This window comes from Manihot esculenta, chromosome 3 (assembly GCF_001659605.2).
Source record: "Manihot esculenta cultivar AM560-2 chromosome 3, M.esculenta_v8, whole genome shotgun sequence".
Lineage (NCBI taxonomy): Eukaryota > Viridiplantae > Streptophyta > Magnoliopsida > Malpighiales > Euphorbiaceae > Manihot > Manihot esculenta.
The window spans coordinates 20,138,573-20,161,321 of record NC_035163.2 but is presented as its reverse complement, the minus strand read 5'-3'; the positions used below and the strand labels follow the sequence as shown (position 1 = coordinate 20,161,321).

Here is a 22,749-nt window from a genome sequence, read left to right as displayed (position 1 = left end):
ATGCTTGTGTGTGGGTAGATGTGCATGTTAAGGTTTATGTGGGTTTTATGCCCAATGTTTGTTTATGTGATGTTATGTTGGGAGGTTTAAGTTAGTTTATGCCCTATATGCATGAAGGAGTGTGTATGCATGTTTGGGAGAGAGCATGTGAGGTTTTGGGTTGTTTTGGAAGGTTTGGAGGCTGTTTGTGCATGAGGAGGTTGAGTTCTGCCATTCTGGAAGAACTCAGGTTCGGCAGCAGAAGGCACTTTCGGCCGCCGAACCTGCCTGTGGAGGCAAGCTTTTGGCTGCCGTACCCTGCCTCCGAAAGTTGGACTTTCGTCTCTGAAGGGGAGTTTCGGCCGTCGAAGGTGCCACCGAAAGTGGCTGAGTTTCGACTCTGGAGAGACTTTCGACCGCCGAACCTGCCGCCGAAAGTGCCCTGTCCAGCCTTCCTTTCCATGATTTCTATGATTGTTCTATGAGGTTTTAGGGGGGGTTTTTGGGGAGTTGTTTAGAGTCTTGTTAGAGTGTGTTTGGTCCCTCATTTGAGTCCACCTGTGTAGGATCAGGCCCGAGGAACCGAGGAGGCCAGCAGTGTTAGCTATTGCAGAGTCAGTCCAGCGTCTGCCGAAGGTGAGTAGAACTAACTCAAATGTTTTAAACATGTTCACGCATCATGAATACCATGTATATGTATTAGGCTGTTGCATTAGATTTCACGAAGATGTTGCATTGCATAATTTGCTGTTGATGTGGATGGACCAAGGCGACCCCAATAGCCCTAGATATGATATGTTAATGAAGTCCTGAGGAGCCCCACCGAGGGCCGGGCACTAATGAAGTCCTGAGGAGCCCCTTCGAGGGCCGAGCACCATGTTATGTTACAGAAGTCCTGAGGAGCTCCTTTGAGGGCCGGGCACAGACAGAGGGAGCTTTGGAGGTCATGTCCATGCGTGATGTGAAATGTTTGTGATGTGACGCATTCCATGAAAGCATATTTTATTATAATGTTTATTGTTCTGCTCATTGGGCTTTTTAGCTCACCCCTCTCCCTAACCCCTAGGTTTGCAGGTCTGAGGTAGTGTGGGAAGTCGGCAAGGGTTAATGTTATGTTTATGTAATAGAATAGTAGTGGACATGTGATATAAATTAATGTATTGTAAGATAAAGTAATGTAAGGTAGAGATGTGCTGTAAGAATGGTATAATGTAATGACTTGAGGATTAGTTGTGTGCTTGGCCCTAATGTCTGGTTAATCCTCTCTTATACATGATTAGTATGTTATGTTTTTAATGATGTCATATGAGAAACCAGGCTTGACATATGTAATGTGGACCACACTAGGGCATTTGATGAGGGCTCTGGTGTGGGTTATATGTTTATAGTATGTTGTATGTTCAGGTCAAGCTTGGTATAGTAAATGTTTTAAAGTTTTTATGGAATGTTTGATCATGTATGGGATTATACCAGTTGTACAGGATGAATGTTAGGCTTGCTACGGGTCCCGACAGCCTTAAGCCGATCTGGATCCTAGTGTCGGTAGCGATCTGATTTCCGGATCGTTACAGAGTGGTATCAGAGCCCTAGGTTCATATGGTCGGACCTAGAGTGTGTTGGGCTCATAGAGGTCATAGTAGGGCAAGCACAATAGGCAAAATCATGTCCACTAGGATAGGATGTAGAGTCCTGTCTAAATGATGATGTGAAATGCCATGATTTATACATGTGCATTAATGTTATGCTATGTATGTGTGCAGGTTCATGTGTTTCCACATGAACCGTATGATGCTAATGTTTGTATGATTGTGTGTTGTTCTTCAGCGGAGCTAGGATGCGAGGCACTCGTCGATCTGTGGAATCGACTGGAGTTTCGTCTGAGAGGGAAGGTATGGGCACCTTTCCCCCTGCTCTGCCAAGAGCGCAGTCGTGTAGAGTCGGCAGATGGGAATCATCAAGGGACCCTGGAAGGTCTTTTGATGTGAGCAGAGAAGGAATGGATCTAAGGAGAATGTCTGCTGATGCGAGACAAGTAGAGATGGATGTTCAGAGGAGAGATGGAGGTCTGGATGTAAGCATGTTTGAAGAAGGCATGGGAGAGTCTCAAGAAGACGCTCAGACTCAGGATTCCAGAATCTTGGGTTCAGGAGGAATTGATTCCTCCACCCTGAGTACAGCTGCTGCGAAAAGTAAGAAGTGGGACAGAGCCCTCAGAAGATCGAAGAAGAACAAGTTTAGGAAGAGGTTGAAGTCCAGTCTGGGTTTTGGTAGCGGCTTCAAGCTCTGACTCAGGCAATTCAAGATGCTTGAGGTGTGGAAGGTCGCACAAGGGAGTCTGTCTGATTGGGACTAATCTATGTTATAGATGCAGTCAAGAGGGACACATGGCACGTGAATGTCCCACTGCACCCTGGTTGGCACAGTCCCAGCGGACAACTCCAGGTAGAGCGGCTCAGCCAGTAGCTCCAGCCATGTCTCAGGGCAGTGGTTGAGGTAGAGGGAGAGGGTCAGCCTTTCCTTCTGAAGGTTCCCGCGGAGAAGGTCCGTCAGCTCCAGCTCGGATCTTCATCCAAGCTCAGCAGGAGGCAAACACATCGAACATGGTGGTGTCAGGTACGCTCACTTTTGAATGTTTTGATGTGTATGTTTTTGTGAACCCTGGTGTTTCTCTTTCTTTAGTTGCTCTAAGAGCCGTCGCGAGGTTGAGTTGATAACTTCTGGACGAGAGTGTCCTCTTTGGGTCAGTGGACCCAAGTGTGATCCATCTGTGGCAGAGTCAGTCTGCCGGTCTAGTTCAGTGTCAGTTGAGGGTAGATGCCTTCCACCCGACCTTGAGGTCCTAGACTTGACTGTCTGGACGTCATTCTAGGGATGGATTGGGTTTTTATACTCGTGGTACTACCTGGGTCTGCAGAGACAAAGTAGTCAGGTTCAGAGTTCAGGATGGGTCAGAGGTAGTCTGTTGAGGGGACAATGTAGGGATGCCTAGAGGTTTGATGTCAACCTGTCAGGCTCGTAGGGTGCGTAGGAGGGGTTGTCAGAGGGTTCGAGCTCTTGTTGAGAGTTTAGCAGTCAGGTCAGGGAACCAGCCTTCGTGTCTGTTGTTGAGAGAGAGTTCTTAGATGTTTTCCCAGGCGAGCTGTCAGGTTTACCACCTGCTAGGGAGATAGAGTTTGGACATAGAAGTGATGTCAGGAATCAGGTTCATCTCTACTCTTCTCTACAGGATGGCACCTGCAGAGTTGTAGAAGTTGAAGGAGCAGTTGCAAGAGCTTGGTAGACAAGGGTTTTATCCGACCTAGTACCTCACCCTGGATTGCTCTAGTGTTGTTGTGGGAAAAGCAGGATAGATCCTTGAGATCCTGTGTCGACTTCAGGCAGTTGAACAAGGTCACTCCAAGAACAGGTATTCCCTACCTGTCGAGGGTCAGAAAAGAAGTCAGTTCAGTAGAGAAGAAGGGAGAAGAGAAAGGATCAGAGTGCGCAGCGGAAGCTTGTGGAGTTCAGGAGAAGGTTGGGGTATTGCTTATGGTGTCTCCAATAAAGAGGTGATTCATTATGGGTCGAAGGGTAAAGTAGCTCCAAGATACATCGGACCCTTTGAAGTCCTGCAAAGGATTGGGGATATATCTTATAAGCTAGTTACCTGCTTTAATGGAGAGAGTCCATTCGGATTTCCATGTTCCTGTGTTATGGAAGTTCGTATCAGATCCAAGTGAGGTTCTTAAAGAACCAGAGGTGGAGATCTCAGGGGGTCTCACCTATGTTGAGCATCCAGTGCAGATCATAGACACACAAGTTAGGAAGCTAAGGAACAAGGAATCCCGATGGTGATAGCCCTTTGGAATCACCACCTAATGGAAAAGTGTGCCTGAGAGACCTGGAAGTTCATACTCCAGCAGGACCTGTGTCTCTTTTAGGAGAGGTTTTTAGGCTTGCTTGCTTGTTTGTTTGTTGTTTGAATATTCGGGGACGAATGTTCTTAAAGGGGAAAATAATGTAATACCCGGCTAGATCCTGGCATCAAAATCCGGAATTCAAAGATGCTGGAGCCTTCTAGAAGGGTAAAATGTGTTTTTTAAAATGTTTTCACATGATTTTATGGTTTTAATGCAAAAGAAATTGAGTTTTGAAAAGAAAAGACCAAGGAGAGCATTTCCAGGTTCGGCCGCCGAACATGGGATAGTTTAGGGGGCACGTTAGGCTGCCGAAGGTGGTGGAGCTGTGGAGACAACTTAGGCCGCCAAAGGTGGTTGACCGGCCACCTATAAAAGGCCCTCAGATCGAAAATGGGCGAGTTTTCTCCCCATTCTCGAGCTAAGGTGAGTTCATGTCCTCCTTTGGTTGATTTCATGTTCTTTCTTCAAATCTTTCAAGTTTTAACAAGTTTTAGCTTGGGTTTTGATGTTTTGAGCTTAAGATCAAGTTTTGGAGCTTGGAGACCTAAGGAGCTAGATTTCTCCCATCTCCAAGTTAGGGATCGCACCAACCCTCGATCTTCAAGAGGTAAGTGTAGATCCATACCCTTTTCTTTGTTTTAAGTAAGTTTTAAGGAGTTTTGATGCTTGTGTGTGGGTAGATGTGCATGTTAAGGTTTATGTGGGTTTTATGCCCAATGTTTGTTTATTTGATGTTATGTTGGGAGGTTTAAGTTAGTTTATACCTTATATGCATGAGGGAGTGTGTATGCATGTTTGGGAGAGAGCATGTGAGGTTTTGGGTTGTTTTGGAAGGTTTGGAGGCTGTTTGTGCATGAGGAGGCTGAGTTCTGCCATTCTGGAAGAATTCAGGTTCGGCAGCTGAAGGCACTTTTGGCCGCCGAACCTGCCTGTGGAGGCAAGCTTTTGGCTGCCGAACCCTGCCCCCGAAAGTTGGACTTTTGGCTCTGGAGGGGAGTTTCAGCCGCCGAAGGTGCCGCTGAACATGCATGAGTTTCGTCTCTGGAAGGGACTTTCGGCCGTCGAAGGTACCGCCGAAAGTGGCTGAGTTTCGGCTCTGGAGAGACTTTCGGCCGCCAAACCTGCCGCCGAAAGTGCCCTGTCCAGCCTTCCTTTGCATGATTTCTATGATTGTTCTATGAGGTTTTAGGGGGTTTTTGGGGAGTTGTTTAGAGTCTTGTTAGAGTGTGTTTGGTCCCTCATTTGAGTCCACCTGTGTAGGATCAGACCCGAGGAACCGAGGAGGCCAGCAGTGTTAGCTGTTGCAGAGTCAGTCCAGCGTCTGCCGAAGGTGAGTAGAACTAACTCAAATGTTTTAAGCATGTTCACGCATCATTAATACCATGTATATGTATTAGGCTAGTGCATTAGATTTCACGAAGATGTTGCATTGCATAATTTGCTGTTGATGTGGATGGACCAAGGCGGCCCCAATAGCCCTAGATATGATATGTTAATGAAGTCCTAAGGAGCCCCACCGAGGGCCAGGCACTAATGAAGTCCTGAGGAGCCCCTTTGAGGGCCGGGCACCATATTATGTTACAGAAGTCCTGAGGAGCTCCTTCGAGGGCCGGGCACAGACAGAGGGAGTTTTAGAGGTCATGTCCATCCGTGATGTGAAATGTTTGTGATGTGACGCATTCCATGAAAGCATATTTTATTATAATGTTTATTGTTCTGCTCACTGGGCTTTTTAGCTCACCCCTCTCCCTAACCCTCAGGTTTGCAGGTCTGAGGTAGTGCGGGAAGTCGGCAAGGGTTAATGTTATATTTATGTAATAGAATAGTAGTGGACATGTGATATAAATTAATGTATTGTAAGATAAAGTAATGTAAGGTAGAGATGTGTTGTAAGAATGGTATAATGTAATGACTTGAGGATTAGTTGTGTGCTTGGCCCTAATGTCTGGTTAATCCTCTCTTATACATAATTAGTATGTTATGTTTTAATGATGTCATATGAGAAACCAGGCTTGACATATGTAATGTGGACCACACTAGGGCATTTGATGAGGGCTCTGGTGTGGGTTATATGTTTATAGTATGTTGTATGTTCAGGTCAAGCTTGGTATAATAAATGTTTTAAAGTTTTTATGGAATGTTTGATCATGTATGGGATTATATCAGTTGTACAGGATGTATGTTAGGCTTGCTACGGATCCGGGCGGCCTTAAGCCGATCTGGATCCTAGCGCCAGTAGCGGTCCGGTTTCTGGGTCGTTACAAGCGGCCTCCTTGGCAGCGCCCTCGGGGACAGCGGAGGACTCCCTTTGGGGGGGAGCATCACCAACTGACCCGGACTGAGCCTGCTCTGTAGGAATGCCCTCAATAGCAGGGGTGACTCCTGTGGCAGCTATCTGAGCACCTTCACCTGTGGGGATGACCTCCTTCTCACCCTCGGGAATCATTCCATCAACTGGAAAGACCCCTGACCTCTCCTTAGGGGCATCCCCAAAAGAAGAAGTAGCATCCGCCCTCAAGAGCCCGGGGTCCTCAACTGGTCTGACAGTAACCTCCAGTGCTGCTCCCATCCTCGCAATAGCGATCCGTTGGGACCCGCCGACCTGAGAAGATCGAGGAAGTGAGCTAGACCTGCCGCGACTGGAAGGCTTGGAGGTCCTAACACCCCGGGAGCTCGGCTTAGAAGCTCGAGAAGAGGTTGGAGCTGGAGGAAATGACCTGGGCCACCTCCTGAGTAGCCTCGCCCACCGAACGCCCAGCTCGGAAGGCATCTAGGGCAGCGTTCATGCTCTCCCGAGATAAGGCAAAGTTCTTCGGGGGCTTGATCTTGTCCATGAGAGCATCAGAAGTTGCAAAAACCCAAAACCAAAATGAATTAGGAAAACTCTCAAGGAAAATCACAAAGAAAGGCAAAACAGTTAAAAGAAGCAAAATACCCGCTTCCCTGCAGTCTTGGAGACTGGACACAAACATGCATTTTTTGACATCATACTTCCGTTCAACAGAAGTCAGTCGAAGGTAGCCGACCTGTTCAGAAAGACTCAACTGGGGCAGGTCGTTGCAGCCTAGAGGGACATCCTCCCAGGAGAGCTCCACCTCCCAAGATAATCCAGAGTCCTTCTTCAGCTCCACCATAGCAAACCCCTCTGCCCAGCCTTTGATCGAGTCTTTGTGACATGAGAAAATAGATAGCCCTCCCCTAGGGGCAAAATAGTAAAAACTTTGAACCGCCTGAACCAGCCGGAAGAAGGTGACAAATAAGCGAGCTGTGGGTGAGATACCCCAGCTCAGGTTGACAGACTCAAAAGAACACATAAAAAGAATTGAATTGGGAGCAAGCATCTGGGGAGTTATCCCGAAATACCGAAAAACTTCAATGAAAAAGGGGGAGAAGGGAAAAGTTAAACCGTACTCACATTGTTTGACAAAAAAGACCAAACTACGGTCTTTCTAAGGATCGACTAAACCGAAAGGAGGAGGATCAGGAAGAACGATCCTCTCGTTGCGATAAGGAGCTCGGATATGGAAGAAAGGGGTATCCAAATACTAAAAGAAATTTTTCAGGGAAGAGGAAATAATATTAGACTCTAGATTCATGACATCGGAAAGTTTTGAGCTATCCATGGCTGAAGAAAGAACGTACCTTAGAGACGGCCGGAGCAAGGGAGCAGAATGAATGGAGCACACAGAAAACAGGAAGAGAGCAAGGGTTCTGAGAAGATTGAGAGAATTTGAATTTTTGGAAACAGAAAAGTGTAGAAAAGACGTTTTGGGTGAAACCGTCCTCGGGCCGTGCGGTCGTGATGGGTTCTCGATATTTACCCCTCATCAATCATGCAATAACTGCTGAGGAAGTAAAGGGGCAATTAATAACCGTTGGGTCTCTCATCCTCCCTTGAGCCAAGTCAGAGCCCACAAGAGTGCATCAGGCCCAGAATCCGAAATGTCTACAGACAGGCCTGCTCGGTGATTTGGGCTCGAGCCCTGGAATACATGGTAGGCCAGGTTGTACACAAGCCTAAATTCGAAAAAAAGAAAGTCAGCCCGTTGATGAGAAAGGCTTCGACCCAGTCCTTCTGCCGCCCTTTTCGCACGCACACTGGGGAGAATTAAATGGCGGCCTGACACAGACAAGGGGACTGACACCACTGTATGTCGAATCTGTCCGAGAGGGATGGATGTCACTGTAGCAGCCGTTAGGCGTCACTAGCAAGCCAAGAGAAAAGAATAAAAGGGGATGAGCTCCCTCCTCTCATACCAAACTTATCTAACCATTGTAAACCATAGTTTCTCTGGATCTTAGAGTATCAGCAACTAATTAGAAAAATGCAATTTCCCTTCCTTTCCTTTCCTTTCTTTTCTTAATTCACATCCAAGCAAGAGAAATTTAAAAATTTTCTTTTCTTTTCCTTTTTTTCCTCTCCATTTCCCTTAATCCAAACAAAAGCATAAGTGAAATTGGACTGTTTAATTATTTAGTTTCTTTTCTTTTTTTAGAGAAACCCATTTATAGCTAATTGATCCTCATTTTTCATAACTATAACTATAGCACTAAATTTAATTTGTAAATTTGAATGGTAAATTACTATATAGTTTTTAAAAAAGAAAATTATTATAAAATCCTTGAAATTCTGTTTGATTAATAAAATATTTTTTAAATAAATATTTTATTTCAATAATATTCTTTTTTTTTATCCATTGTATTATTTCCCGTCATTCCTACATATTCATATATGAATATTTAAAATGTTAACAAAATAAAATTTGAATAAGATATTTTTATTTTATTTAATACTATTGTTATTTAATAGAGTTTGCCAAATAAGGATAATATTCACATGATTTGCAATAGTTCATAATGAAATATTTTTGTATATAATATTTGTATATACTATTTTATTATAATAGGAGTTCATTTTAATAAATATTTATTATATATAATATACATTATAATTATGAATATAAAGTATATTTATTTTGTATATAAATTTTAAATTAAGAGACTATATATTTTATAAAAAAAATAGAAAATATTGTATTATATTATTAATTTTTTAAATTTAATTTAATTAACTAATTTTTTTGCAACAGGAATGGAGTCCACTCCAACTGGTAAAGGACGCAAAATCATGCCATGCACAAAGTTTTTCAGGTTCAAATCTTACCCATCTAAAATAAAATTTTATTCCTAAAGTTGTTGGTATGACTTTTATGAATTTGGTTAGTTATGTTTTAGTAATTCGAGAGATTTATATTTTAGTTTTTGAATATTTTCATTATTAATAAGTCAACTCTTATATTTTCAAAAATTTATCCCTCCTCCTCGAAATAAAAGAAAAAAGAAGAAGGAGATGACAATAATGAAGGAAAAGAAGAATCGAAATAAAAGAAAAAAGAAGAAGAAGATGACAATAATGAAGGAAAAGAAGAAGAAAAAAAGAAGAATAAGAAAAAGAAGAAGAAAGAGAAGAAGAAGAATCCCTCCTCCTCCTCAAAATAAAAGAAAAAGGAAGAAGATGATGACGATGATGAAGGAAAAGAAAAAGAAAAAAGAAGAAGTAGAAGAAAAATCTCCTCATCTCCCTTAAAGAAAAAATTGAAAAAAAAATTAAAAAAAAAATCAAAGAAGAAGAAGAAGAAAAAGAAGAATCAAAGAAGAAGAGGAAGAGAAGGAACCATCAATAAAGAAGAAGAAGAAGAAAGAAGAGAAGAAGAAGAATCAATGAAAAAGAAAAAGAAAGAAGAGGAGGAAAATAAGAAAGATAATTTAATATTTTGCCATATTTTTAATGATAGAAATAGATGGAAAGATTATTTTGTTGATGGAGATAAAAGATAAAATATTTCAATAGATTTTTAAAAATGTAGAACTGACTTGTTAATAATAATAATACTAAAAATTAAATTATAAATTTTTATAGTAATTATTATTTGATTATATTAAGTTATATGCTTTTTATTTTATTTTATTTTTTTAATACATCATGAATTAGGCTGAGGTGACTGTTAAGTTCTAATAATGCTCAGTACTGGCTAGGTGCAGTACTGGATATTTTAAATGAAGGTGTAATTAATTTTTGTTGCAAAAAGTTTTTTATTCTTGATTTCCTTAATTTCTGGTAGCCGTAGCTGCAATCATTTTACTGAATTTTCTGATCTTTACGCTCTGTATCATTTGAATTTTTTTTAGAAAAATGCTTAGTCTTTTGTAATTAAAAAATTATATGATGAATACTACATTATAATGGTATTAACAGTTTCCAAAGTGATTTGTGATTTATTGTGAAAAAGAAAAGGAACAAACTTGATTCAATTCAAATTTTAATTTAATTTTTTTTAATTTTTTATTCATTTTAATTTGATTTAGTTTTTAATTTTAAAAATTTTAATTATTTTAGTTCGATTTAATTTTAGAAAAAAAAATAAAAAAAATAAATCTAACCGATTAGTGATAATAATATATTATTTTTAATAATATAAAGAGATTAAATTATATTAAAATTAAAATATTTTAATTAAATTTTAAATTAATAAAAATAAAGTATAAAAAATAAAAAATTTCTTAAAAATTTAAACGTATCAAGCCGAACTGAATCAGTTCAGTTCGATTCAATTTTTGACCAAAATCAATTCAATTTAATTTTTACAAATACTAAAATTTTGATTTTTAATTTATTCGATTCGATTTGATTTTAAACCAAACCGACCAATTGCTTAGAACTCTTTCTCCCGTGAATTTCTGAATTTTAATAAAATTAATTATTAAATCTTTATAATTTTAACTCCCATTAAAATGTTTTTTATAATTTTAAAATAAAACTATTAAATTAGCAAGAAATTACAAAATTATCCTAATTTTTTTTAGCCAAAACTCTATCCTTTCCTCTTTTCTCTCCCATCCTTCTCCTTTGCTGTCCTCTCTTCCCGCATTCATTACTCACTCTCAGTGGGCAATCGTAGATCTTTATCGCTTATTGCAATATCCGTTCCCTCGATTCTCAATTTTGCCAGTAACATCAAGTCTTCATTGCTCGGGCAGTTTAAATTCTCTCACTTTGTTAACCCATATAGAATTTTGGAGGAAAAGGAACAAGCATAGAACATAATTTATCAGCAAAAGCAACAAACCCATATAGAATTTTCATGAAAAAAAATCAGTTTGTTTGAGATAAAGAAGAACGATAATCTACCCAGAATTTTTCATCAATTATAGCTTCCCGGGCCACAAATTTCCCAAATTTGAACCTGTCCTCGTACACACAATCCTTGTCAGGCGTTTGAATACAAATCAAGTGCTCTTCTTTTTTCCTTGTTTGAGAAGACCTAGAATCCATGGCTCCGTAGATCCAAAAATAAAAAACAAAACGAAAAGGAAAATTAAACTTACATGAATCCAAAGCTTTCCAAAATTGTATAAAGAAATAAACAAGGAAAGAGTTAAAGATTTACATTGTCAAAGAAGAGGCGATTCTGTGAAATGTTGAGTGATTTCTGAATCCATCATTTGATAAGGTAGAGAAGTCAGTTTAAATGCTTTATCGCAGATCCGTTAAAATTTTTAATCAATACGGTTTTGATTAAGATGATATAAAAAAATTATAAATTAAAATAAAAAAGTTTATTAAAATTTTTAAAAAATTAAAAAATTTAAAAATAATAAAAAAATTATTTATAATAAAAAAAATTAAACATTCAAAATTATAAAAATATTCAAAATAATAATTCAAATGTAAAATTAATTTTTACATGGTGAAATTTTTACTTAAAATTTTAAGATAAATATATGTTTTTTATTATACTTTTAACGTGTACGTCTTGAAATTTTATTTCTAAAATGTCATTTTTAAAATGTTATCATCAACTTTTATCGAACAACAATAAAAATTAAATTTGATATAAGTCTATTTTAAAATTTAAAACTAATTCCTCAGTGTGAGCTTTTCTCTTAGATTGTTTGGGAGCAGCCTTGTTGATTTCATTCTTGTAGATGAGATGTAAAGGGTTAGAGGGAATAAAAGTGCATGGTACTTAATAGATCTATTTTGAAATTATGAGAATATTTTAATTCAAATTTAAAATTATAAATATTTAATAATTAATTTTATTAAAATTGAGAAATCTGTTAATAATTTTAGGAGAACCCTTCTCCTAAAAGCTGTAGTATGAAGAATATTGACTGTAAGAAAGACAACATCGAATCAATTAATTCTTGTAACTCCAAAAAGGCTATAGTAAAACGAATTGCTGACTTTATTTTCTCCTATACTCCCTTTCTAATACAAATTGGATAGGTCCTATTGCCAGGATTAACTTTCATGGATAGTTATTTTTATTTTAAAATTCAGTGTAATCAAATTCAACTAGGTTGTAAAAATAAATTAATCAGAAGAGGAAGGCTTGTTAAGGGTAATGGTGAATTGAAGAGGATGATAATATATTAATGGTAGGATTTTTAATTATCTTCACTTGTCCATCAGTTCTTTCACTTTTGGTATGATAAGAAGAGACATGGAGGGTTTTTATTTATTTATTTTTTTCAATTATTATTGCTTTTGGAGGAATCTCTTCCTTCCTTTTATACCCGTATAGTTATATGTATTTGCTTAATCTTCATATGCATTCTGTCTCAAACGTGTGCATGCACATACACGAGTGTGCTGTGTTTCATTGTTTTGATAAATCCTCGGTTTTATCTCCTCTTGGAGGAAAAAGAAAAGGATAAATATGATTTTCTTTGACTTCATATAATTGCAACCTATGAATTAGCGTGGAATTTGATGCTGCAGAAAGTTTCTCACAATGTGATGTGCTTCGTTTTTCAGTACTTGTGGGTGCCCAGATGGTGACAGATGCCGTTTCTTGCATTACGTTCCTGGTGGCGTCAAAGTTGTGAAGAGCCGTTTGTGCAATAAATACAATACAGCTGAAGGTTGTAGGTTTGGGGTTAAATGCCTTTTCGCCCATGGTGTGGGTGGGAGCTGCGGAAACTACTAAGCTCAGTGTTGATGCTTCACTTGCCGGAGCCATCATTGGGAAGCATGGTGGAAACCAGAAGAGAATTTGGCGAGTTACAGGGGCCCATTTTTCCATAAGGGAGCATGAGACTGACCCCAACTTAAGGAATATTGAGTTTGAGGGTACTTGTAATCAAATCAATGACGCAATTGCCCTGTTTCGTGAGCAAATTGAGGATATCAGCCAAGTGTTCCGTCCAAACAACTTTAAAACTAAGCTCTGTAAGAAGTTTGCTGAAGGATCTTGCACTTTTGGGACTAGTTGCCGCTTTGCCCATAGTGCTGAGGAGTTGCGCTGGTCAGGGACGTGAACCCTTCTCTAATTTTTACTTTTTAACAAAAAAAAAACAAATTTACAATTTAATCCCTACGTATTATCATTATTAACAAATCAATTCTTATATTTTCAGAAAACTATTAAAACGTATTTATCTTTCCTCTCCATCAACAAAATAATCATTCCATCTATTTTTACCGTTAAAAATATAGCAAAAAACCAAATTACCACATTCTTTTTCTTCTCTTTCTTTTTCTTCACCGATTCTTCCTCCTCCTCTTCTTCTTCTTTGGTTCTTCTTCTTCTTCTTCAATTCTTCTTTTTATTCTTCTTCTTTAAGGAAGAGGAGGAGGAGATTCTTCTTCTTCTCCTTCTTCTTTTTCTTTTTCTTCTTTTTCTCCTTCATCATCATCTTCTTCTTTTTCTTTTTTTTTTAAGGAGGTCGAAGAGGAGAAGGAGAAGGAGAAGGAGGAGGAGGATGAAACTATTTTGTTGATAGAAAGAAATGATAAAAACATTTTAATAGATATAAGAAAAGATAAGGGAATTTTAATATATATGAGAAAAGATAATGATATTTTAATAGATATGAGAAAAGATAAATACGTTTTAATAGATTTCTGAAAATATAAGAACTGACTTGTTAATAATAGTAATATCCAAGAACTAAAAAAAAAGTTTTATTTGAAGATAAAATTAGATTTTAAAAATTTTCTCACTCATCTTTTATTTATTTTTAACAGAAAAAAAACGAAATAACTATTTTGTTACGGAAAGAAAGGATAATGACATTTTAATAAATTTTTAAAAATACAGGGACTAACTTATTAATAATGATAGTATCCAAAAATTAAATTGTAAATTTTTCAAAAAAAATATATTTTTTTTCTTACAATAGATTATTGTTGTAGCCTATGAATATTAGGCGTTTGTGAAAATTTTATAAAATTTTTTGTATTTGAGTAAATTTTGGACGCCTAAAATTCATATTAGGAAGAACAAACCACCTTATATTTAAAAGAAGAAGCTTTCGCGATTTTGGAAAGTTTGAACAACTAGGCTGCTACCGTACATGCATCCTTAATAATACTTTGTTTGGCTTTAGGGAAATGGGAGAAAGGAAAAAAAAATTTTTTTTTTTTAGATTTTTCTTGTTTGAACATGAATTGAGAGGGCTTTTTACTTTTTAAATTAAAAAAAATAAAAATATTTTAAACTCTGATCTGAAAAATTTTTTTATCAGACCATGATGAAAAGCAACTCTAATCGGGAAAAAAATTTTACTCTAATTCGAAAAAAATTTAAAAGTGTGGTAAACTTTTTACTTTGATTCGAAAATTTTTTTTTCTTCGACTAAAGTTTGAAAAATAATTGTTTTTGTTTTTTAACTTGAAAAAGCAAAATGGCCGGAGAAAGTAGCCAAAAAGAGGTGAAATTATATTTTAATTTTGTTATAATATTTTAAAATATTTTTTTAAATTTTTAGTATGTTATAAAAAAATAAACTTTCGAAATTTTGGAACTTCACATTTAAATGAATTTTCATCAAAGCCTAAAATTTTATATTTTTATAAAAAAATATAAAAAATATTATTTTTCATCAAAGCCTAAAATTTCACATTTAAATGAATTTTCTAATCAAACTGCCGAGGAAATAACTATTTAAATTAATACTGTGATGATGAAAATTTGCTCTTAAAGGGGAAAAAATTGCGCATAATTTAGAATAATTGCTCTCCAAGTCTATAAATTTGCCCTTTTCAAATTTCAACTTTGAAAAAATTTCTTAAATTTAGAAATGAATATCAAATTTTATTTTTAAGTTGTAGATGAACTTGTAATTCATTACAAAACTAAATATAAATAAATAATTACTTTTGAAAAATACATATATATAGAAAAAATTATAATATATTTTTGAATGATTTACTTGTTTTTAGTTTTTTGTTATAATATGTTAACGATATTTTGTTTGCAATTTTTATTAGTAATTTTGTATATCAAAGTTTTTAATCTATTAGTAATAATATTTTATTGCATTTTTAATAGTAATTTACACCTTAGTTTGTAATTTTTATAATTTACTCAAAGTTTATTTTTTTAATTTCAAATGATATAAAAATAAATAATTTTAATTTTTTTCGTGACTAATCAGAAATTGATATAACATAATAATTGTCGAAAATAAGTTATGTGGTGACACTCGAAAATAGGATCACGGGACAAGAGTTTCATCTGATAATATTCAGTCCCATCGAAAAAAAAAAAGATACGGACGCTTCAAGTCTTACCTTTTCATTAAAATTCGCCCTCTCAACTACAAGACGAAACTTTATGGGAAGTTACCGTTAACAGATATAGTACAACTGATCTCCATTTAAACCTATAATCATGAAATTCTCTATCAATTAGCCGATATCAACCAGATTTTTAGGAGTTGCGATAATAAGCTAATAATCGTAGAAACCAAGGTACGCATTCTTACATAACTACTCTTGAATTCTAAACAATTCCTTATATTCACCATTTTCTTTGATTTACTCATTTGAGTATCGGAGTGGCTGCCATAGGCGCCAACCACTTCACGTTCTCTTTCTTGCAAAGTGACCAATCACGACATAACTTCGTTTCAGCCATATTATTTGGTTTTGTGGTAAGGAACTCTATCGAATTCTCTATGTTCATTTGGACTAAAACCGGTCTCTTATCCCCTTTCTCTTAAAAAAATCTTTCTTTTCTCTCTCTCGAAATGACCAGCAGTTCGCGAGTTGCTGCTAAGTTTGCTACCAATGAAGGCGTTATCATTTCTTCCGCTCCTAGCAGTGGACTAAACACATATTCTATGGTTAACGAAGCAGATCTCAATTATCGGAACAATAAGCAAATGCTCTAATACATCAAAAGGTTGCAGGCCACTCTCGAGCAATACAAATGTCAAGGGGAGGCATCATTCATAGCTCCCAGGGGGGGGAGGAAGCCTCCGTGGATACCCTAAGGACTCGGAAAGAGGCGATCTAGACACGATCCAAAGGGAAGGCCAAGTTTGAGAAAGAAGAGTCATTAGACGATGCTCCGAATGACGTCGACTGGAAGTGTAACGATCCAAAAATCGGACCACTACCGGCGCTAGGATCCAGGTCAGCTTAAGGCCGCCGGGACCCGTAGCAAGCCTAACATGCATCCTGTGAACTTGATTAATCCCATACATGATCAACAATATACATAGAAATTAAAACTTTTCTTTCATACATTCACTCATACACCAAACTCAACCTGTGCATGCACTATACATAGTCATAATCATAAACTTGACCCCTCTGTGGGATCTCATCAATGCCCCCAATGGGTGGCATAACATGTGTTGAGTTGGTTTACATCTACATCAACAAACATCTAAGATCATGTAATAAAAGGGATAACAACATCCATAGGGTCAAGCACAACTTCTAATCCTCAATATCATTTTACATAACATGACTATTCGAACTTTACATCATTTTACAATTTATCATGTCCACTTTCTATCTATTACAAGCATGACTTTACTCTTCTTGACTTCTCTGTCTAGCCCGTACCTGCAATCCTGGGGGATTAGGAAAAAGGGGTGAGCTACTAGAGCCCAGTGAGCAGAATAATAGAAAACAACATTTAAAATCTCATGCCATCATGTAATGCAACACATCACAACAAATCACATCTCGGATGGTATTGTCACCAATAGTCCTCTACCTTCCAAAGTGCCGGGACGTAGAATGGGTCAACCGGTCTTTCTCTTAACATAACATAACATAGCATTCCAATGTGCCAGGGACGTAGAATGGGTACAACCTGGACTTTCTCTTACATCGTGCCAGGGACGTAGAATGGGTACAACCTGGACTTCCATACCGTATCATGCCGTAACATCATCATATCATATGAGGACTAAAGGGTCATCCAATAACCAATCCACATCAACATCATAAATGCAATGCAACATATTCGTGAATTCTAATGCAAACAACCTAATTCATCACATGGCATTCATGATGCATGAACATGCTCAAAACTTTATAATTTATTTGCTTTAGATTGTAAAGGTTTATTCTACTCACCTCTGGCTAGCTCTGACACTGACTGAAGCAGCTGACTCATTGCTGAGGTCCTCGGTTCCTCGGGTCCAAACCTACACAGGTGGACTCAAATGAGGGACCAAACAACTAGAACATAACTCTAAAAACATCCCCCAAAAACCCTCTAAAACACCTCAAAACATTCATGCAAGAACATGCAAAGGAAGGCTGGACAGGGCACTTTCGGCGGCAGGTTCGGCAGCCGAAAGTCCCTCCAGAGCCGAAAGTCAGGCAGGTTCGGCGGCACCTTCGGCGGCCGAAACTCCCAGACAGAGGCGAAACTCATGCATGTTCGGCGGCACTTTCGGCGGCCGAAACTCCCAGACAGAGACGAAAGTCTCCTTTGGGGGGCAAGCTTCGGCAGCCGAAGGCTGCTTCCACAAGCATGTTCGGTGCCCGAAAGTTCCTTCGGCTGCCGAACCTGGTTTCTCCCTTAGTGACAGAAACTCAGCTCTTCTATGCATAAACGCCTCCCAATCCATCCAAACATGCATAAACCTATTCTACAACACACATACACAAGCATACAAGCTCCTAAGGGCTTCAAACTATCTAAAACCCCAGCTACAACACATCAATCATGCATTTGCAAGCCACATTGTTCAAAAACACATCATGAACTCATAAATCTAACCATAAGCTAAACATGCATTCTACCCCATAGATCTTTATAAAACTTACTTAAAACATGCAATGAGCTTAAGATCGGCTTTTACCTCTTGAAGATCGAGAGGAAAACGACCCTAGCTCGAAGATGGGAGAGATTTGAGTTCTTGAACCTCAAAGCTCCAAAACTCGCTTTAAACTCGAAAATCTTCAAAACAAGATGAAAACTTGTGAAAATTGTGAAAGATTTGAAGGAAAAACTCAAAGATTGGTGAGAGACGGCGGAGAGCTCACCTTGGCCGACAATGGGGAGAAAAGCTCGCCAATTTCGGCTAAGGGACCCTTTTATAGTGGCTGGCCAGGCCACGTTCGGGGGCCGAACGTGCCTCCGCATGCATGCCATGTTCGGCGGCCGAACTTGAGGTTCGGAGGCCGAACCTCGACTTCCCTCACTTATGCCTTCGGGGGCCTAAGGCACACCCAAAATGCCTGCATGTTCGGCGGCCGAACTTGAGGTTCGGCGGCCGAACCTGGGTTTTCCTCCAAGGTTGTTTTCATACAAAAACTCATTTCCTTTTCACTTAAAACCATGAAAAATATTAAAACATTTTATGAAAACATGTTTCTACCCTACTAGAGGCTTCCGACATCCGAGATTCCACCGGACGGTAGGAATTCCGATACCGGAGTATAGCCGGGTATTACATTCTCCCCCCCTTAAGAACTTTCATCCCCGAATGTTCCTCAACTAGCACATGCAAGGCATACAACATATCATGCACATAAAACACATGAAACATATAAGAACTAACCTTAGAAAAGATAAGGGTATTGCTGGAGCATGGACTCCCGTGTCTCCCAAGTGCATTCTTCCATATTGTGGTGGTTCCAAAGGACTTTCACCATCGGGATTTCCTTGTTTCTCAGCTTCCTAATCTGGGTGTCTATGATCTATACTGGCTGCTCAACATAGGTGAGATCTTCTTGGATCTCCACATCAGGCTCACTAAGAACCTTGCCCGGATCTAACACGAACTTTCTCAACATGGAAACATGGAAAACCGGATGGATTCTTTCCATTGAAGCAGGTAAATCCAGCTTGTACGACACATTCCCAATCTTTTGCAAGACTTCAAAGGGTCCGATGTATCGTGGGGCTAGTTTACCTTTCTTCCCAAAGCGAACCACTCCTTTCATTGGAGACACCTTGAGCAATACTAGATCCCCCTCCTGAAACTCTACCTGTCTTCTGCAGATGTCTGCATAACTCTTCTGTCTGCTTGCAGCAGTCTTGATCCTTTCTCTGATTATGGGTACCACCCTGCTGGTAATCTCTACTAGCTCAGGCCCTACCAAGGCCTTCTCTCCAACTTCCTCCCAGCAAACAGGTGACCTGCACTTCCTTCCGTACAAAGCTTCATATGGAGCCATCCCGATGCTAGCATGATGGCTGTTATTGTAGGCAAACTCCACCAAAGGTAGATGCTGCCTCCAAGAACCGCCAAAGTCCAGCACACACATTCTGAGCATATCCTCGATAGTCTGGATGGTCCTTTCTGACTGTCCGTCCGTCTGGGGGTGGAAGGCAGTACTGAAATCCAACCAGGTACCCATGGCATTCTGCAGACTCCGCCAAAACCTGGAGGTGAACTGGGGCCCTCTATCAGACACTATTGAGACAGGAACCCCATGCAGCCTGACGATCTCATCAACATATACTTGCGCCAACTTGTCCACAGAATAGCCACTCCTGACAGGGATGAAGTGAGCAGATTTGGTGAGTCTGTCCACAATCACCCATATGGAGTCCAATCTGTTGGACGTCGCCGGTAACCCCACTACGAAGTCCATAGCTATATTCTCCCATTTCCACTCTGGAATAAGTAGCGGGTTAAGCATTCCAGCCAGCTTCTGATGTTCCAGCTTCACCCTCTGACACACTTCGCAGGCTGACACAAACTGTGCCACTTCTTTCTTCATCGCTGGCCACCAATAAACTTTCTTCAGATCTTGATACATCTTGGTGGCTCCGGGGTGAACGCTGTATCTTGCATTATGAGCCTCCCTCATAATGTCTCCTTTTAGCCCTATATCATCTGGTACACAAAGTCTGCTCCCATAGCGGAGGATCCCCTTACTGTCAAATCTGAACTCACTGTCCTTGCCTGACTGAACAGTCCTGGCAATCTTTACTAACTCTGGGTCCTCATGCTGTTTCTGAGCCACTTGCTCCAGAAACACAGGTGTCACTCTCATCTGGGCCACTAAAGCACCTGTACCAGACAACTCCGACTGTAGACCTTCATCAATGAGCTTGTAAAACTCCTTCACCACTGGTCTCCTCTCTGCCGTAATGTGGGATAGACTGCCTAGTGACTTTCAGCTTAGGGCGTCTGCCACGACATTCGCCTTACTCGGATAATACTGAATCTTGCAATCATAATCACTCAGCAGCTCTACCCACCTTCTCTGCCTCAAGTTCAAATCTCTTTGACTCAGGATGTACTGCAGGCTCTTATGATCTGTAAAGATCTCACATTTTACCCCATAGAGGTAGTGCCTCCACATCTTGAGTGCAAAGATTACTGCTGCCATCTCTAGGTCATGCGTGGGGTAATTCAACTCGTGCTTCTTCAGCTGTCTAGAAGCATAAGCAATTACCCTTTCATTCTGCATTAGTACACAATCCAGTCCCACACGGGACGCATCACAAAAGACTGTAAAGTCTTCATCACTAGATGGCAGAGCTAACACTGGTGCTGAAGTCAACCTCTTCTTAAGCTCTTCAAAACTCTCTTCGCACTGGTTGGTCCACACAAACTTCTGATTCTTCCTGGTCAACCTGGTCAGAGGAGCTGCTATTTTCGAGAAGTCCTGAACGAACCTCCTGTAGTAACCTGCCAAACCCAAGAAACTCCGGATTTCTGTCACTGAAATGGGTCTAGGCCAGTTAGCCACAGCTTCTACCTTCTTGGGGTCCACCTCTATCCCATTCTCTGACACTACATGCCCCAAGAACGAAATGCTCCTCAGCCAGAACTCACACTTAGAGAACTTGGCATACAAGCCATGTTCCCTCAAGGTCTGTAGAACCAACCTCAGATGATGGGCATGCTCCTCTGCATTCCTGGAATACACTAAGATATCATCTATGAAGACAATAATAAAGTGATCCAGGTATTGACTAAACACTCTGTTCATGAGATCCATGAATGCTGCAGGGGCGTTGGTTAACCCGAACGGCATTACAAGGAACTCAAAATGCCCATATCTGGTCCTGAAAGCTGTCTTTGGAACATCTTCTTCCCTTATCCCTAGCTGATGGTACCCCGATCTCAGATCTATTTTGGAGAAACAACCTGCTCCGGCTAGCTGGTCAAATAGATCGTCGATCCTAGGCAACGGGTACTTATTCTTGGTAGTGACTTTGTTCAACTGCCTGTAGTCGATACAAAGCCTAAGGGATCCATCCTTCTTTCTCACAAACAAAACTGGTGCACCCCAAGGTGAGGTGCTCGGTCGGATGAAGCCCTTTTCTACCAGCTCTTGCAACTGTTCCTTCAATTCTTTCAACTCAGCTGGAGCCATCCTGTAGGGAGGGATAGAGATCGATCGGGTTCCAGGCATCAACTCTATCTCGAACTCTATCTCCCTAGCAGGTGGTAAACCTGGCAGCTCATCTGGAAAGACGTCTAGAAACTCTCTAACCACTGGCACCGAGGCGGGCTCTCTAACCTGACTGCTAAGCTCTGTCACATGAGCCAAATACCCCTGACATCCCTTCCTAAGCAACCTACGAGCCTGAAGAGCTGATATCAGACCTCTAGGTGTACCCCTCCTGTCTCCCCTGAAGACAACCTCTGACCCATCCTGACCTCTGAACCTGACTACCTTGTCCCTGCAGTCCAAGGTAGCACCATGGGTAGATAACCAGTCCATCCCTAGAATGACGTCAAAATCTGTCAAATCTAGAACCACAAGGTCGGCGGACAAGCATCTCCCCTCAACAAACACAGGACTACACTGGCAGACTGACTCTGCCACTGATGGATCACACTTGGGTCCACTGACCCAGAGAGGACACTCTAACCCAGAGATCATCAACCCCAACCTCTGAACGGCTCTCGGAGCAATAAAAGAATGAGATGCACCAGGGTCCATCAAGGCATACACATCTGAACAACTAATGACTAAGTTACCTGCCACCACGGTGTTAGATGCATCTGCCTCCTGTTGAGTCATCGTGAAGATCCGTGCTGGAGCTGATGGACCTTCACCTCTGAAACCTGCTGAAGAAGAGGCTGCACCTCTCCCTCTGCCTCTGCCACTGGCCTGAGTCACGGCTGGAGCTGCTGGCTGAGCCACACTACCAGAAGCTGTCTGCTGAGACTGTGCTCCAAAAGCTGCCCTAGGACACTCCCGAGCCATGTGTCCCTCTTGCCCGCATCTGAAACAGGCTGCTGTCCCAGCCCGGCAAACTCCCCTGTGTGGCCTACTACACTTTGCACAAACTGCATTATCCGCACCAGAGCTCGAGCCACTCCCTAGTCCCAGACTGGACTTGACCTTGTTCCAAAACTTGTTCTTCTTGGGCTTCCTAGTGGTGTTACTCCACTTTTTGCTACCTGAAGCTGCTGCACTCAGAGAAGAAGAGCCTGGGGTCTTGGAACCAGAAGGCTGTGCCACTAACTGTCTGACTGTTCCCTGAACGATGGCACTGGCCTCCATTTTTCGGGCCATATCCACTATGGCATGGAAGCTCTCCCTATCTGCTGACTGGATCAAGGAGGAATATCTGGAGTGGAGTTTCATGATATACCTCCTTTACCTTTTCTGGTCTGTGTCAAGGTTTTGCCCTGCAAA

The 22,749-nt window shown here is 40.0% G+C and overlaps 1 pseudogene; it reads left to right on the top strand.

Moving 5' to 3' along the window:
• Positions 1 to 8,970: 8,970 nt before the first annotated feature.
• On the top strand, positions 8,971 to 13,202 carry LOC110621582 (annotated as a pseudogene).
• The last annotated feature ends 9,547 nt before the right edge of the window (positions 13,203 to 22,749 follow it).